The sequence below is a fragment of the Tachysurus fulvidraco genome, chromosome 13 (genome assembly GCF_022655615.1).
Source record: "Tachysurus fulvidraco isolate hzauxx_2018 chromosome 13, HZAU_PFXX_2.0, whole genome shotgun sequence".
In the NCBI taxonomy this organism is placed as follows: domain Eukaryota; kingdom Metazoa; phylum Chordata; class Actinopteri; order Siluriformes; family Bagridae; genus Tachysurus; species Tachysurus fulvidraco.
The window spans coordinates 12856438-12873634 of NC_062530.1; positions in this window are offsets into that span (position 1 = coordinate 12856438).

The following is a 17197-nucleotide window of genomic DNA, read 5'->3' on the forward strand; positions in this document are numbered from 1 at the left end:
AACATAACTACTGCCCATCTTTTTTTAACAAGGCTGCATGCCAAACCAGGCAGAAAAGACACAAAAGGGTTAAGAGATTCCAGGGAAGAGGAGACAGGGATAGGGAGGAGGGGCTATGTGTGTCACCTCGTCATTCACTGGGCTCTAATTTGAACAAGGAGGCTATACATTTGACAGCACATATCAAAGTAAAATATGGGGTGTGGGGGTCTGGAGAGAAAAGGGAGTTGATGCCTCAGGGTGTATATCAGCTGTTATGGCTTGCACATGCCAATTAGTAACATAAAAATGCCTGACTCTTACTACCTTTTTGGGTAAGAGTAAGAGTTGGGGGTGAGGGGACACAAATGAATGTCATTCAAAAACTTAACCTGCATGGGTTGGTTAAGATACCTTCCCCATACACATTCATATTCAGACACTGCTATTATATATATATATATATATATATATATATATATATATATATATATATATATATATATAGATTATGTTCAAGAAAGCTAATTTTGTTTTGATTTATAGGTTGAGAGGTAGTTAAGAAAAATAGTTAGCCAGTGGCAGGTAGCTAGTTACGTGCTACTAATGTACAAATTTATGGAGGTCACGCTGTGCCATAAACATATTAATTTGAAGTATTTGTAAATCTTTTAAATAGTATTCCATTTTAAGTATGTTATGTTGTAGGGGTGTAACACAATACTATTACTTATATCTTTATCTGAATAGTGCTCAAAATACTTTAACCACTAAGGTATAGGAAAATAAAATGTTGAGGGTGTTAAAGATCTTAATGAAGAAAAAGTTTATTACAGCGTAGCAGTGACAAAATATGAAACACTTTGGGTGCACTGGAGTCAACAGAGGAGAAATCCTACACAAACATTATATATGTTATAGGTAACTTAGTTTAGATTGGCCTGATGAGCAGGCTACTGTCGTCTGCTCTAAACTTGACAATTGCTATCTGACATGAGCTATCTGAAAACACCCATTCTTTCCTGACCTCCACACTGAGGAAAAAACTATATTCTTCTTGCTTGTTACCCCGGTCTCCTTTAATTATTCAGCCATCATACAGTATCCCTCAGTGAGCATGGGTATGCTGTGCTACCCAGGGCTACATCAACATCTTTAAACAAAGCGTACATGGCAGCAGGCCAGGATGCTGCAGCTCTACACACTATAGTAGTAATGCAGGCCTATCTGGCTTACCTTCTTAAAGACCGGGACCCCTATTTCTAAAGGTTTTTAGTGCAAAGTGTTGCTCCTAGTGATGTAATTCTAAGAGAATTCTTAGAAATGTAGGCATTTCCCCTTAAAATTAAATAGAAGGTACTAGTAATAATAATAAGTTATTAATTCAAGTATCTTAACCACTTAAAGATCTCTTAAGGTCAAAAGGTGTTAGGAGTAGTGAGGAGGAATTTTAAGAAGCTTAAGAGTTTCTTTAGCAGAGAAGATAATGGCCGAAAGTTAAAAAGGGAGAATAAATGTATTGCATACAATATTTAATAGTTAATAAAATGATATGGATTAGATCATGTAGGGATTGTTTTTGTGGTCAATATTATTGGAGATAACATCTGAGACACACAAATTATATATGTGTGTCAGTCTTCAAAGGAATGTGATACAGCTAGTGTCATTGTGTAGAGAAAATTTTAAATTATAATGAGTGTTTTTATTTAATTGTCATTTGCTCTTACTGTAAATTGTGTGTTAGACTAGGGAGAAAGTACAAGAGGCCTTTGTTCCAGTTGTAGCTCCTTTGTAGCTGCTAGAATGATGGGAAATTTATGGGAGTATGTGTGCATGTGCTCGATAAGAACTGAAAATGTAATGTGGCGCTGCTGTGGTGATAACTCAAAATAAAACATATTCAGTAACCAGGGAGAATGTGTGAACACACACACACAAAGGGTACAAAAGGGAGAGCTGAAACTCCAGAATGGGTATCTTCACTGTGTAGACATTGCACAGTATGGAAAAAGCCATTTGCTGCAGCAAAATAAAATTCTTTCTTTACTTCTTTGCTTTTAATACCACCTCTGAGTGTGAATGTATTTTATACATCTAGGTCAAAACTGCCACCACATTTTTGGAGGTTACACAGAAGAGATCCCTCTTCTGTGTGCCAGTCTTGGGGTTTATCCCTGACCGGTCTAATCTGGACTAACCCGAAGACAGACCATACAATTGACTACTAATGGGGAGAGATCACAGGGCTGTCCCAACGACGGGATCCCAAGGTAATTTTCAATATTTCCATCTTCAGACAATCTGAATGGCAAAATTTAAGTTTGGAATCTGGCCAATGGTTCCAGGAACTGGTAAATTTGCATGAATAGACTGTATTGCAACATGTAGGCTTTAATCATGTAACTACTTTCAGCGAGCTTTGAGGAAAGCCACCACTGCATGCTGATGAGCACAGCTGCACAGGAAACCCTGCACAAAATCAAACTAAAAGCGGTTTGTCTGTTGATCAATTGTCGAGAGGACAAAGAAACAGTTACAGACATGGGTGGTAGAGGAAGCAAATATAAGGGTAACGATTGTTCAAGGGCACGTAAACATCCTAATGTTCAATTTATGATAGCTAATTTTGGACCTGGTTCTGTATCGGTATATCGTTTGTGGGTTATGGACTGTGGATTTCCAGAAAAAAAGGTAGTTTTAGAAAAAGGCAGTTAGAAAAGTTGCAGAGCATGAGGCTTCAATGGAAAAAGAGACTGGCAGTAAATTGGGTTGCATATAATATGTGAGAAACTGAGGTACAAACCAGAGCATGCAAAACAAACATAGAAACTATATAATAATCCTCTACTATTTTATATCTCTTGTAATGGCCCAGACCGCCAGCTCAGGCACCCCACAGCTGAATAATAGCCAACCACCACCTGGTAACACTGCTGCGGCTTCTGCACCCACCAAACAGAAAGTTTACTCCCTAGGGGGATAATATACATGCAGGTACACACAAAAGAATGCAGCTCTCAAAAGGGGTGAGACCAGATGATCCTCTTTCCAGCCCACTTGGTGAACACAATGATGAAACTGATCCAGATTTTGGGCACATCTCACTACTTTACCCAGGCGGTAAAGAACTCTGAGTCTACCAAAAGAACATTTACCCTGCGTCACACAAATGCCAATGCTCAAGGTATTTTGCAATTTTACATAGAATTCAGACCCATGGCTCATAAACTGTAACAGTTCATGATGAGAAAACTCAGCATTGACAAATACTCAAAGCTGTGCTTTGACTGGCCAGAAGGAAATACTCCATATGTAGGCATTAAGACAATGAAACCAGTTATCTTGCACTAGTGACAGAAGTACATGACAGCAATAGCTAACCTCACACCATACGAGGCACATCTCAAACAGTTTCATAAATTAATTGAGAGAGGACATTGCAAGTGAATATGCATTACCTGGGACACTAGAAAATTATCGTTGATTGAACAGCATGCCATCAATTGCAAAAGACCGAAAGACAAAAAGGAAAAGACAAAGGTGTCAGGATCCAGCCTTGACTTTGGCCACGTGCTTTTGTTTTTGTTCTAGGTCACGTGTCTGCCCCGCCCTTGTCTCTTCCCCCTGCCTCTGCACACCTGTTCCTCATGTGTTAATTGTCATGTCTATTTAGCCATGTGGTGTTGCCTATAGCAGTGCGGAATCCTTGTTGTCCTATGTCTAGTCTGTCCCTGTTTTGGGTTTTTTAGTCATTAAACCTGTTTATTTTAGCTATCCTGCATTTGGGTCTGTGTTTATCCCTGCGCCGCTGACAGAATGACAAACAACAGCGGATTCCACGCTGCTCAAGGCAACGCGGCTCAACTAAATACTAATAACAATCAGACACATAAGGAACAGGTTTGCAGAGGCGGGGAGGAAAAGACAAGGGCAGGGCAGACATGTGACACCAAACAAACAAAAGCACGTGGCCAAAGCCCGGGCTTAGTCCTGACAGCCGTGGACTTCTCTTAGTCTTAGGCATGGTATCAATGACAATGACACTGGACCAAGGGGTGGCAGACACTTTTATGGCTCCATCTCTGAACATTTGGCTGACTTCATCCTCAATGTCCTGACAGCAGACCTCAGGGACTTTGCGCTAATCTTGCCTTGGGTGGTTAAGGTGGTGTTAGTCTTGAACAGAAGTTGTTTGTGAGGCCTTTTGTTCTTGACTCCTATAGTGACTCCCAGATGGCAGAAGGGTGAAGTGCTTGTGAGTGTGAATAGTCCCTGATGATATTATGAGCCCTCCTGATGACCCTGGTGTTGTAAAAGTCCTGGAGTGATGGTAAGGCCATGCCACAGATGAACTGCAGCTTCCATGCCACACTGAAATTGAGTAATGGCCTCTGATCAGGGTTGTGTTTCTTTGCTGGTGTTGCTTGTTCTTAGTTCAGCTTTTGATACCATTGACCATGCTATTTAACTTGATAAAATGTTAGATAGAACATGTTGTTGATGTCAAAAGGACAGCCCTCTCCTGGCTCAGGTCTGATTTGACTGATCGCTATCAGTTCATAGATCTAAATGGTGACTACTCTGTTCTGTGTTCCACAAGGTTCTGTTTTAGGCCCGTTGCTTTTCTCCCTATATATGCTGCCCCTTGGTTCAATTATTCGTAAACATGGTATTAGCTTCCATTGTTATGCTCATGACATGCAGTTATATGTTTGAGCTAAAACAGATGTGAGTCACCAGCTTAGTAAGTTTGAAGATTATGTAAAGGACATCAATCTGTGGATGCTGACTAATTCCCTTTTGCTTAACTCTGACAAGACAGACATGCTTTTACTAGGACCACAGGCAAACTGAAGTAAGCGTTCTGATTACAGAGTGACTCTGGATGTTTATTTCATCATCAGCATGCAGCAGTAAAAGACACTGGTGTGATTATTGATACCAGTATCTCATTTGAAGTTCACATAAATATTATCACATGGGTAGCCTTCTTTTATCTCTGAAATATTGCCAAGATAAAAAATATGATGTCATTAAATATCAGAAACACTAGTTCATGCATTTGTCACCTCTAGGTTGGATTATTGTAATGCTTCACTGTTTTTATGCTTCAGTAGGAGCATAAACAAGCTCCAGTTAGTCCAGAATGCAGCAGCTAGAGCCCTGAGTGATCTATTGTTTTTTTTTTTTTTTTATGATAGGGATAGATATATAGTATTTTAAGTTAAGTTCATCTTTTTTAAATTCATTTTAAAGTTTAATTGTATATATTCACTTATTTATTTTTATTGTTATAATATATTTTTTTTATTTTACTCTCTCTTCTGTTTCCTTACTTCTGTAAAGCTGCTTTGAGACAATGGGAAATTGTTAAAAGTGCTATACAAATAAATTTTAATTGAATATGATCTGTCACACTTAATTCAATCAAAAGTTTCAGGCTAATTGGTAGTACCTCAAGTACAAAAGGCTACAGAAGGGGGCAGAGCTTTTTCTTACAGAGTGTTCTTCTTTCGGCTTTTCCCTTCAGGGGTTGCCACAGGGAATCATCTCTCTCCACCTATCCCTATCTTCTGCATCCTCAACACTTGCACCCACTAGCTTAATATCCTCATTAATTACATGCATGTAGTTCCTCTTTGGCCTTCCTCTTTGCCTCCTGCCTGGCAGCTCCATGTCCAACATTCTCATACCAATATACTCACTCTTTGTCCTCTGAACATGTCCAAACCATCTTAATCTGGCCTCCCTAACTTTGTCCCCCAAACATCCAACATGAGCTGTCCCTCTAATGTACTCATTCCTAATCCTGTCCAACCTTGTCACTCAAAGAGAACCTCAACATCTTCAGCTCGGCTACCTCTAGCTCTGACTCCTGTCTCTTCTTCAGTGATGAATGAATGAAGCCATACTGCTGCTCACAAATTTCCACTACCTTCCTTAACCTAGCTTCCACTACTCTTTCCCACAGCTTCATTGTATGGCTTATCAACTTTATCCCCCTATAGTTGCTGCAACATTGCACATCACCCTTATTCTTAAAGATTGGTACTAACACACTTCTTTTCCATTCCTCAGGCATCCTCTCACTCTCTAAAACCCTGTTGAACAAACTAGTTAAAAACTCCACTGCTGCCTCTTCTAGACACTCCCAGACCTCTACCGGGAGGGCCAACTGCCTTTCCACTTTTCATCCTCTTCAAAGCCTTCCTGTCTTCATCTTTTCTAATCTTATCTACTTTATGTTCCACAGAATTCACCCCTTCTACTCTTTTTTCCCTTTCATTTTCCTCATTCATCATCTCCTCAAAATATTCCTTTCATCTCCTCTGTACACTCTCCTCACTTGTGAACACCCCTTCATCTCTATCCTTAATAGTTCTCACTTGCTCCACATCCCTCCCATCTCAATCCCTCTGCTTAGCTAACAAGTACAAGTCCTTCTCTCCTTCTCTAGTGTCTAACCTAGTGTAACTCCTTGTAATCCTGTCTATTCTCTTCAGTCCTGTCCATGTCCCACTTCTTCTTGGCTAATCTCTTCCTCTGGATACTATCCTGAACTTTCTCATTCCACCACCAAGTCTCCTTATCTTCTTTCTCCCTGTCTCCCTGATCACTTCTGCTGTAGTTTCCCAGTCATCTGGCAGCAATACCTGACCACCCAGAGCCTGCCTCAACTTCTGTCTAAATTCCTCACAACATTCCTCCTTTTTCAGCTTCCACCACTTGGTTTTTCTCTATCTTTGACCTCTTCATCTTACAGACCACCATCCTATGCTGTCTGGCTACACTCTCTCCCACTACCACTTTACAGTCACTAATCTCTTTCAGACTGCCTCTTCTACATAGGATGTAGTTTACCTGTGTTCTCCTACCTCCACTCTTGTAAGTCACTCTATGTTCCCCCCTCTTCTGAAAATAAGTGTTAACCACAGCCATGTCCATCCTCTTAGCAAAGTCCACTATCATCTGTCCTTCAAGGTTCCTTTCCTTAACTCCAAACTTGCCCATCACATCCTCATCACCTGTGTTCCCCTCACCAAAATGTCCATTAAAATCTGCTCCTATCACCACTCTCTCACCTGTGGGAATACTCTCCATCACCTCATCTAATTCACTCCAGAATCTCTCTTTCTCCTCTAACTCACAACCTACCTGTGGGGCATAATGACTAACAACATTCAACATCACCCCTTCAATCTCTAACTTCAGACTCATCACCCTTTCTGACACTCTCTTCACATCCAGAACATTCCTCACAAACTCCTCCTTCAGGACCACACCTACCCCATTTCTCTTACTATCCACACCATAATAAAACAGCTTAAATCCTGTTCCTATACTACGAGCCTTGGTACCCTTCCACTTGCTCTCCTGTACACACAGTATTTACACCTTCCTTCTCTCCATCATATCAGCCAGCTCTCTACCTTTCAATGCCATAGTACTAACATTCAGACTTCCTATTCTCAGCCCTACACTTACCTTTTCTCTTCTCTCTCTGTCTGTGCACTCTCCTCCCTCCTCTACTCCTTTGACCAACAGTAGCCCAATTTCCAGGTGCCCTGTAGTTCAACGGCACCGATGGCAGTCATTGTTAACCCGGGCCTTGACTGATCCGGTATGAAATTCGTACTGACGATTCGCATGGTTAAATTTGGCAGTGTTTTACGCCGGATGCCCATCCTGACGCAGCCCTCTCTATTTATCTGGGTTTGGGACCGGCACAGAAGTCACTGGACTGTGACCCCTATGGCTAGATTTTTCTTACAGAGTGTTCCAGACTCAGAAACAGTCTCAGTGTTTTAATCCAGTCTAAAAATCACATTTGTTTAGTCTAGCTTATTTATGAATAGCTTTTCATAGGTAAAGGAGCATATCTGGAGGGTTCATGGGCATACAGTGTTTCATGGGCATACAGGAGGGTTCATGGGCATACAGAGGGTTCATGGGCATACAGTGTACATACATGGGCAATTAAGATGTCTGAATGCTGACAGCTTACCACACTCACATGTCGCTCAGGTTTGCAGACTCTGGAGTGTTGGGACGCTTTATTGATCCAAGATGGTGGCATGGCAGTTACGTCTTTTAGCCTGACTATTGCTGGTATATGGACACCAAAGGCAGCTGTGTGTTCTGAAGCAGATGAAATCCTGGCCCGCAGGAGCCACCTTTGCTCTTCAGGACTGCTTTGAGTGCACTGACTGGAACATCTTCAGGCTGCAGCTAGACAACAATCATGGCAGGCTGCTCAGGGAATGCTCAGAACAGCTAGCGGATGTCTTCACTGACATCTTCAACATTTTCCTGAGCAGCGCTGTTGTTCCTAAGTGCCTCAAGACAACCACCATCATCCCCATCCCAAAGAAGTCTACAGTTTCCTGCCTCAATGATTATCGTCACGTCGCACTCACGCCCATTGTAATGAAGTGCTTCGAGAAGCTCGTCATGAAGCTCAGTCAGTCCGGATCGAGAACATCATCATCAGCACCACCGCACTGAATACTGGAGAACATCAGGTCAACAGCCCACTGCTGTTCACTTTGCTGACTCACAACTGTGCAGCAATGCATAATCAAGTCCGCCGATGACATGACGATGGTGGGTCTTATCAGCAAGAACAATGTGTATAGAAACTGTGGATATTCAGAGTTCCTATATTCAGAAACTGCATAACAGTTTCTATCCACAAGCCATCAGACTCTTCAATAACTGAACTGAACTGTATAGAGCTCAATACACACAAATGCACAATCAACTGTATGGACTGCAATGACCCACACCAAATACACACTCTTCAAATTTACATCCATGTATACAACACCATCATATCAAACTGAAATTTGAGACAGCATGTGCAAAGAGCAAAAACAGTGTGCAAGACAGCATGTAAACATGTCTATTGCTGTTTTGCACAATACTTTACAATAGATCATGAAACTGCTGCTATATTATATAAAATATGATGTGTTCATTCGAGTATTTCTGCACATGCAATATTGAACATACAGTATTTACACTGGTCGGTGCTGATTTGTGTATTGTCTTTTGTCCTACACTGACTTTTTTGTTGCTTGTTTTGCACTGTTTGCACCAGATTGCACAGATGCACTTTATGTGGCTATAACTACTTACTAAATCCTTAGCTCTATCTTTGTTTTATGTAGCACCATGGTCCTGGAGTAATGTTGTCTCATTTAACTGTGTACTGCAATGGCTATAGGGTCGCTATTGTAATTGCAATTTGGCCCGTTCCTTTTCCCAAAAAACTTCTAATTTTTGAAATTCAAGCAGCTATGCCTAGGGTTGAGCAGAAACTTGCATGCTATCTCCCCCCTACGTTGCCCACATGGAGAAAGCCTTTGCTTCATTCAAAGCCATGTAGAGCCAACGCAGCCCTTGTGTTTAAGGCTCTTGCAGGGCTACCAGGATGACCTGCTTAAAAAAACACGACTGTTGTGAGGGGATATATGAGCACCACTGTGCTCCGTGCCACAAAACAGACAGCTATTCAATGGCTTTTCTATATGCCATGGAGGGGCACTCTTAACAGTGATCAAAGAATAAGATAGGTTCTTTCTCCTGGATGCCCCAATTTCACCTAAGGGTCTCTTCTATGATGCAGTGAGTTCTGTCATTGACAGGCACCAGGAGGTGAAGTGCCAGTGTAATACCCTCATCGCCTGATAAACTTTTGATGTATCTAACACTTTTTTGTCAGTACAAACACATTACTCATTTTGTGAATCTTTGTGACATCTTTTAAACCCCAGTCAATTACAACTTATAACTGTTGTATTAATTATCAAAAGAAAAACACGTTATATTTATAAATTAACTTACAAGTTATTTGTTTTGTGACCTTGCTCATATCTCAAATTTTTTGCATCTCAAAGCAATTTTCCCCATTTAAATTAATTGAAATTAATTGAGTAGTGACAATATTTTGGACAGGTGCTCTGGTCTCTTTGCATGGTTTCTTTTGTTTCAGGCAAGCACAACTTTTGGTCACATAATGATCAGAATCATAGTTCATTCGTGGCCAATAGAACCTATCTCTGATTAATGACTTTGTCCAATCTAGGCCTTGATGACCCATGTTGTCATGTAATTCTCTCAGCAAATGTTGCTTATACTTCGCAGGTAAAATCAGTTGTGTTCGGGCATCGTCTCCCAAGAAAAGTTTGTCCGAGCTGCGCAGTAAACATTTACTATGTGCCCTCAAGGTCTTAAATAGATGTCCCGTTGTATCAGCGAAACAGATGAGGGTGCTGGGAAGGAGAACCCAAACGCAGGCCAGGGTCCAAAAAAAGAGAATTTATTAAAGTAAAGTGAAGTATTGAAGTAAGTATAAAGTAAAAGTATTTATTAACCAGTGCACAGGCCTGGACAGGTTTCAGCCTGGAAACGTGAAAGGTGGGGTGGATGCGCAACACTCTGGGCAGCTTGAGCCGGACCACAGCTGGATTGATAACCTTAGATATAGGGAACGGTCCAACGAAACGGGGAGCCAGCTTCCTGCATGTTATCTTCAACAGGAGGTCTTTGGTGGAAAGCCACACCCATTGCCCGACACGGTAAGGGGGAGCGGGCCGGCGTCTGCGGTTGGCCCAGCGAGCATAGCTCTGGGAAGATCTCAGCAAGGCGAGGCGGGCTCTTCTCCAGACTCGACGACAGCGCCTCACGAGGGCCAAGGCTGAGGGAACCGAGGCTTCTAGCTCCTGTGTGGATAATAATGGGGGTTGATAGCCATAGGCAGCCTGAAAAGGGGAAAGACCCATGGCAGCAGTTGGCAGAGAGTTATGGGCATACTCGACCCAAACAAGGTTGGAGGCCCAGGACGAATGATCCTCGGCACAGAGGAGGCGGAGCCCCGTCTCCAGCTCCTGGTTGAGCCATTCCGTCTGCCCATTGGACTGGGGGTGAAACCCAGATGAGAGGCTAATGGAGACGCCTAAGAGCTGGCAGAATTTCTTCCAAAAATTGGAGGTGAACTGGGGTCCTCTGTCCGAGACTATGTTCCGGGGAATGCCGTGGAGCCGGAAAACGTGTTGGAGGAGGAGCAACGCCGATTCCTTGGCTGAAGGGAGTTTGGTCAGGGGGACAAAATGGATGAGCTTAGAAAAGCGATCGACCACAGAGAGGATAGCGGAGTAGCCATCAGAAAGAGGGAGGCCGGTGACGAAATCAAGTGAGATGTGAGACCAAGGTCTGTAAGGGATCGGCAGGGGCCGCAGGAGGCCGGCTGGGCGAGATTGGGAGCTCTTGTGTTGCGCACATACTGGGCAGGCTGTGACAAATTCCCGTGCGTCACGTCTGAGCGAAGGCCACCAGAAACGACGCTGGAGAACTGATAGGGTCCGAGGGAAACCGGGGTGACAGAAAAGCCGAGAGTTGTGACACCACTGAAGAACTTGGGAATGGAGCTGGCCAGGGACATAAAGTTTGCCTTCAGGGCAGTCGGTAGGGTCCGGCAGGTTAGACACGGCTTGCTGAACCCTTCTCTCTATCCCGAGTCGAAGCGCCCGAACAGTGACAGAGGGGGGAAGAATGTGTTCAGCAACGACCTCGACGGGATCGGGGGAGAACTGACGAGAGAGAGCATCTGGCTTCCCATTCTTCATTCCCGGCCGATAAGACAGCACAAAGTTAAACCTGCCGAAAAAGAGTGCCCAACGAGCCTGTCAGGGTTTCAGTCTCTTGGCAGTCCGGAGATATTCAAGATTCTTATGGTCAGTCCAGACCAGAAACGGTAGTTCCGCACCCTCCAGCCAGTGCCGCCATTCCTCCAGGGCGAGTTTGAGTGCCAGTAGCTCACGTTCGCCGATAGTGTAGTTACGTTCAGACGAGGAGAGACGGCGTGAAAAGAAAGCACACGGGTGAAGTTTATTGTCCTTGACGTCCCTTTGAGACAAAACGGCCCCAACTCCGGTATCAGATGTATCAACCTCAACCACAAATTGTCGCGTGGAATCCGGCAAGGAGAGGATGGGGGCAGAGGTAAAAAGCTGCTTCAGGTTTTTGAAGGCTTGCTCGGATTGAGGCCCCCAAGAATAAGGTTGAAGAGGAGAAGTGAGCTGGTGCAAGGGTGCAGCAACCGAGCTGTAGCCCCGGATGAATCGCCGATAGAAATTAGCGAATCCCAAGAACTGCTGGAGCTGCTTACGTGTTCCAGGACAGGGCCAGTCCCTAACAGCCTTGATTCTGTCAGGATCCATCCGAACACTCCCTGCTGCCAGAATGAAGCCCAAGAAGGTGGTTTTCGTGACATGGAAATCACATTTCTCAGCCTTCACATATAACTGGTTCTGCAAAAGCCTCTGGAGCACTGCACGGACGTGACGGGTGTGTTCCTCAGGTGTGCGGGAGAAAATGAGGATGTCGTCCAAGTAAACAAACACAAATAGGTTTAACATGTCCCGTAAAACGTCGTTAACCAGTGCTTGGAATACTGCTGGGGCATTGGTGAGGCCAAACGGCATCACCTGGTACTCGTAATGGCCAGTGGTAGTGTTGAATGCGGTCTTCCATTCGTCGCCCTCACGGATGCGGACTAGGTGATAGGCATTCCGAAGGTCCAGCTTGGAGAAAATGGTGGCCCCCTGGAGGAGCTCAAAAGCGGAGGCTGGGGATGAAGATGGGCGAATAATGCCTGACTCCAAGGACTCCTGTATATACTGGGTCATGGCTCCCTTTCAGGCTTGGATAGGTGGTACAGGTGCCTGGCAGGAGGTTGATAGCACAGTCATAAGGTCTGTGCGGTGGTAGGGAATTGGCACGAGCTCTACTGAACACTTGTCCCAGATCATGGTATTCAGCAGCATGGTATTTGGACAAGGAGTCGAGCTGGGACTGCATCTCCTGAGATCCTGCTGGGTTCATCATTGGCCAGATGATACTATCAGCGAAACAGATGAGGGTGCTGGGAAGGAGAACCCAAATGCAGGCCAGGGTCCAAAAAAAGAGAATTTATTAAAGTAAAGGATAGTAATAAATGTCTATATATAAATGCATAAATGCACAGATGATGTAACGAGGCAAAGTCTTGGGCTGAACCCCCTACAGAACGCAGTGGCTGAGGGATTAGTCTGACGCCACGGGCGTAACAGTCTAGAAACCGGAAGTTCGATTCGACGAGAAAAAAAAAAGTAATCCACACAGGGGAAAAAAAGGAAGTAATCCAAGCACGAGCAAAAAATAATCCAATCAGAAAAAAAGAAGTAATCCACACAGGAAAAGGGTAATCCGAATAGTCAATAACCGGAGCGCAAAAAATGGAAACAAAACAACTGGCAGCAGAGAATGAAAGAGAAAGAAAAAACTCACGTGAGGAATCACGGGGAAAAAGGTAATCCGAGACGGGAAAATCCACATGGAATAAAAAACGCGAGGCACAGATAACACTCGGACCGGAGGCTGGCAGGAGTGACTCACAAAGCGACGTAGTGACGAGAGATCATCTGGTGAGAATCTAGCATGAACGGCATGCTTAAATAGCGCTGCCGAGTATAAAAGTCATGCGACAGGGAATGACGTCACAAGAGTGCGCCGCGAAGGTGAGCTTCGGATGAGTGCGCTGACACGTTGGCTTTTTGTCAGACAACTTAAACTGTAAAACGGGTCCAATGTGGTCATCATTTCGCAGTGCTTGTCTTATCCGATGTCTGGCTGTCATCAAAAGAAAACATGGCAGTCCAGAAGAGGTTGGAATGCGGCGCCTCTACTGCTTGAATGGTCACTTCAACACAGTCAGGTGGTAATTCCTCTGTACACATTTTCATTATTGTCTCAATGTTTAGGGGCATTCTGGATAGGCTGTCTGCATCCACGTTTTCTTTGCCTGGCCTGTATTCGATGTTAAAATAAAAATCCGCTAGTTTTGCCACCCATCTACATCCCGTTGCATTTAACTTTGCACTCGTCAAAACATAGGTGAGCGGATTATTATCACTAAACACAGTGAATTGCATAGTACAATAACCTTCAAATTTTTTGGTGACAGCCCACTTTAGGGCCAGAAACTCCAGTTTGCCTGAGTGGAGTTGGTACTTTTTTTTCGCAGCTGTCAATGTTCGGGACCCGTGTACGATGACTAAGCTTTCCGTCTTGTTTTTGATACAAAACTGCTCCAAGTCCCTGATTTGATGCGTCAGTATGAAGTACGAACAGCTGTGAGAAGTCAGGAAATGCGAGAACACTCATACAAGCCTGACAGTGTCACAAAGGCTGTTAATGGTCGACTCTCTTCGGCCATGAAGCCCTGATGATACGCTTTTCCCCAGATAGCAATTACGTTTGGGCCACATGTGGGTATTATTTGGCACTTATGGCCTAGATGTGGCGTGGCTATAGAGATATGGGCCAAATTGTGGCCATATTTGTTTTTCCATAACTTTAAAATCGGCGGGAAATGCTCTCTTGGTTCACAACACATTTTGAGGTATATGGCCCAGATAACAACGAACACATGAGAACCATATGTGGTTGAGCTATGGCACACAGTGAGAAACATGGACTTGTGGTAAACTTTTGGCTTATACGTGGAAAAACACAGAAATCCTGAAATCAAGTGCGGCAGACATCCTCTGCCCCACACCTCAGGTTGCTATGCATCTTCCCTCCTATTGTTGGAGTGAGACTACGGCGCGAATGTGACTGAGACTCGGGCAGTGGGTGGCATTTCTGCTTTCCTCACGACTGTGTAAGCTCAGGTAAGTGATTGCCACTTTATAGTCATATAATTGAAATATGCAGCATTATGTGTCGATATTGCATGTTATTAAGCATTTATTTATTAATTTAATTTAGGAAGGGGTCAAATTAGCTAATATTTTCCTCAATTTAACAATACAGTTTAATGTACGCTAGGGCTCCGCTGGTTTGGCGTTTTAAATTCCGATGTTTTTGGCTATAAATCAACAGTACTTAAGTAAAGTTGGTCGCATATTCATAGATTGGAGTTTCCCAAGTCAATAACTCCTGAGCTAAATGCTGTTACTACACAAATAACACCTCTTTTCTATCGTAGTAATGTAGAGAGGCAGCTATAACCCAATTTTCCTCAAAATCAGCTTTCCTCCGCGGTGGACAAAATACATGTCTCTATGTGCAAACCAAGGGACCGTCTGCAAAGTACAAAACCCGAAAAGCGAATACTAAAAACAGACTTGGGAGAAATGTCTTTTTGTATAATTTTTATGTTTTTTTTTTTATATGAAAATATTTCCCACAAAAGTAAAACACATTTCCCCCAAGTAAGTGTTGTAGTATAACTATCAGGACATCAGTGCACTTTGCAGAAGGTCCCTTGGAACCTCTCTCATGCACTGAAAGTCATGCATGTCTTTTTTTAAAGTAGAAAATATCCAGTGTAAATTTTAACCAGTTGGTGAAAAAGTATTCTAAAAACAAAATCTAAATAATTTGTCATAAGAAATTATGGTATTATTATGGCCCACATATGAAAAAATATATTTGCAATTCCTTTCGAAAATATACTGGACATTTTTTTGGTCAATCAGAGGGGGTTAATTATTGCAATTAAAATATTAAAGGAGGAAATTTATATTAAATGATTTTTCCCCCATTATCCTCCAGCTCTAACTTCCATATTGTATTGCTGCTAGCATTATTTAAATTCATCTTTATTGCAGAGACCGAGAGGGGGTAGGAGGGAGCGAGGCCCAACAAAACACTGCCGACCCTCATTAGGCACATCAAAACTCAATTTCTCAATTTAAGTTCTCTGTACAAGTTAATCTGATTTTTTGTATTTTTTTCTGTGATTTTTATTACTCTGAGTTGAATACATTCTTAAATGTATTCTTATGTTTACTCTTAAAGCTGTAATTATTTAAACACTTGTTTTGAAGTAAATTGTTTTGAGTACATTTGTTGTTGAGTGTTTCATTTGCCTTTAAGTTAATAAGACTTTTACATACTGTCAGCTGCATGTGTGGCACATATGGGCCAATAAATTTTAACAGAACTCAACCATACTAAAATTGCATATATTGAGAAACCAGAAGTCGAGCAGCGTCCCTCACCGGAAAAATGTGGACCGATGTCACCAAAACCGCAAAGTCTAGTGGGAAAAACAATCTGTCAAAATAAAACAAAAAAACCTCCCAATCAGCCGGTCCTAGCTGCAGCTATCCTGCTGGGTCGTGGCCTGGCGGAATCCTTCTGTCAGGAGCACGGGGGTAAAATCAGACCCAAATGCAGGATTGCGCAGAAATAAACAGGTTTTAATGAAATAAAAACATGAAACAGGGATACAGACAACCAGATCGGACATGAGACGACAACAACAGAAGACACCAGAGGATTCCGCACTGCTCAAGGCACCGTGGCACAGTTAAATAGACAATGAACACATGAGGAACAGGTGTGCAGAGACGGGGAGGAGTAAACAAGGGCGGGGCAGACACATTACAAAGAACAAAAACAAAAGCACATGGCCAAAAGTCCAGGCTCACATCTCTGAGTGAGTGAGTGAGTGAGTCCATTGACATCTGAGTGAGTGAGTGAGTCCATTGACATCTCTCTCAATGTGTTTCACAATCATATATTCACTATATATATATATATATATATATATATATATATATATATATATATATATATATATATACGTATATATATATATATATATATACGTATATATATATATATATATATATATATATATATATATATATATATATATATGTATAATAAAATCTGACTTTAATTTGCACAAGTTCAAAACCCACAGTGTGACCAAATACAACATCCATCCGTCTCTCCGTCTCTCTCCAGTGTGTGTTGATGACATTAACGTTTCAGGTCCTTCCTACTATCTTCCTGCTGGACAGGTAAAAGGTGAAAGAGAAAACTGCTTCTATACTCTTAAAAAAATGTTGTATAGTCAGTGTCAGAAAGTGTTTGTGAGCAAAGCCCCATCTTCTGGTTGTTCCCTGGAATTGCATTACAACAGCTAAAAATGGGGGTGGCTACATTAGAATATTCACACGTCCTTGATTGCCTGTAGAGGGGGGCTCATGACAGCCGCCTGATAACTGTGTGTTAAACGTGTGATGAATGCCTGACTAACGCCTGTCAGGTGAAGAAAAAGAACAATTTTGAGCCGCTACATCTGTAAAGTCATCATTGCCAAAAGTTTAAGTAATGTTTCTTAAATTCAGCAAAGAAACATGTTTATAACAAACGT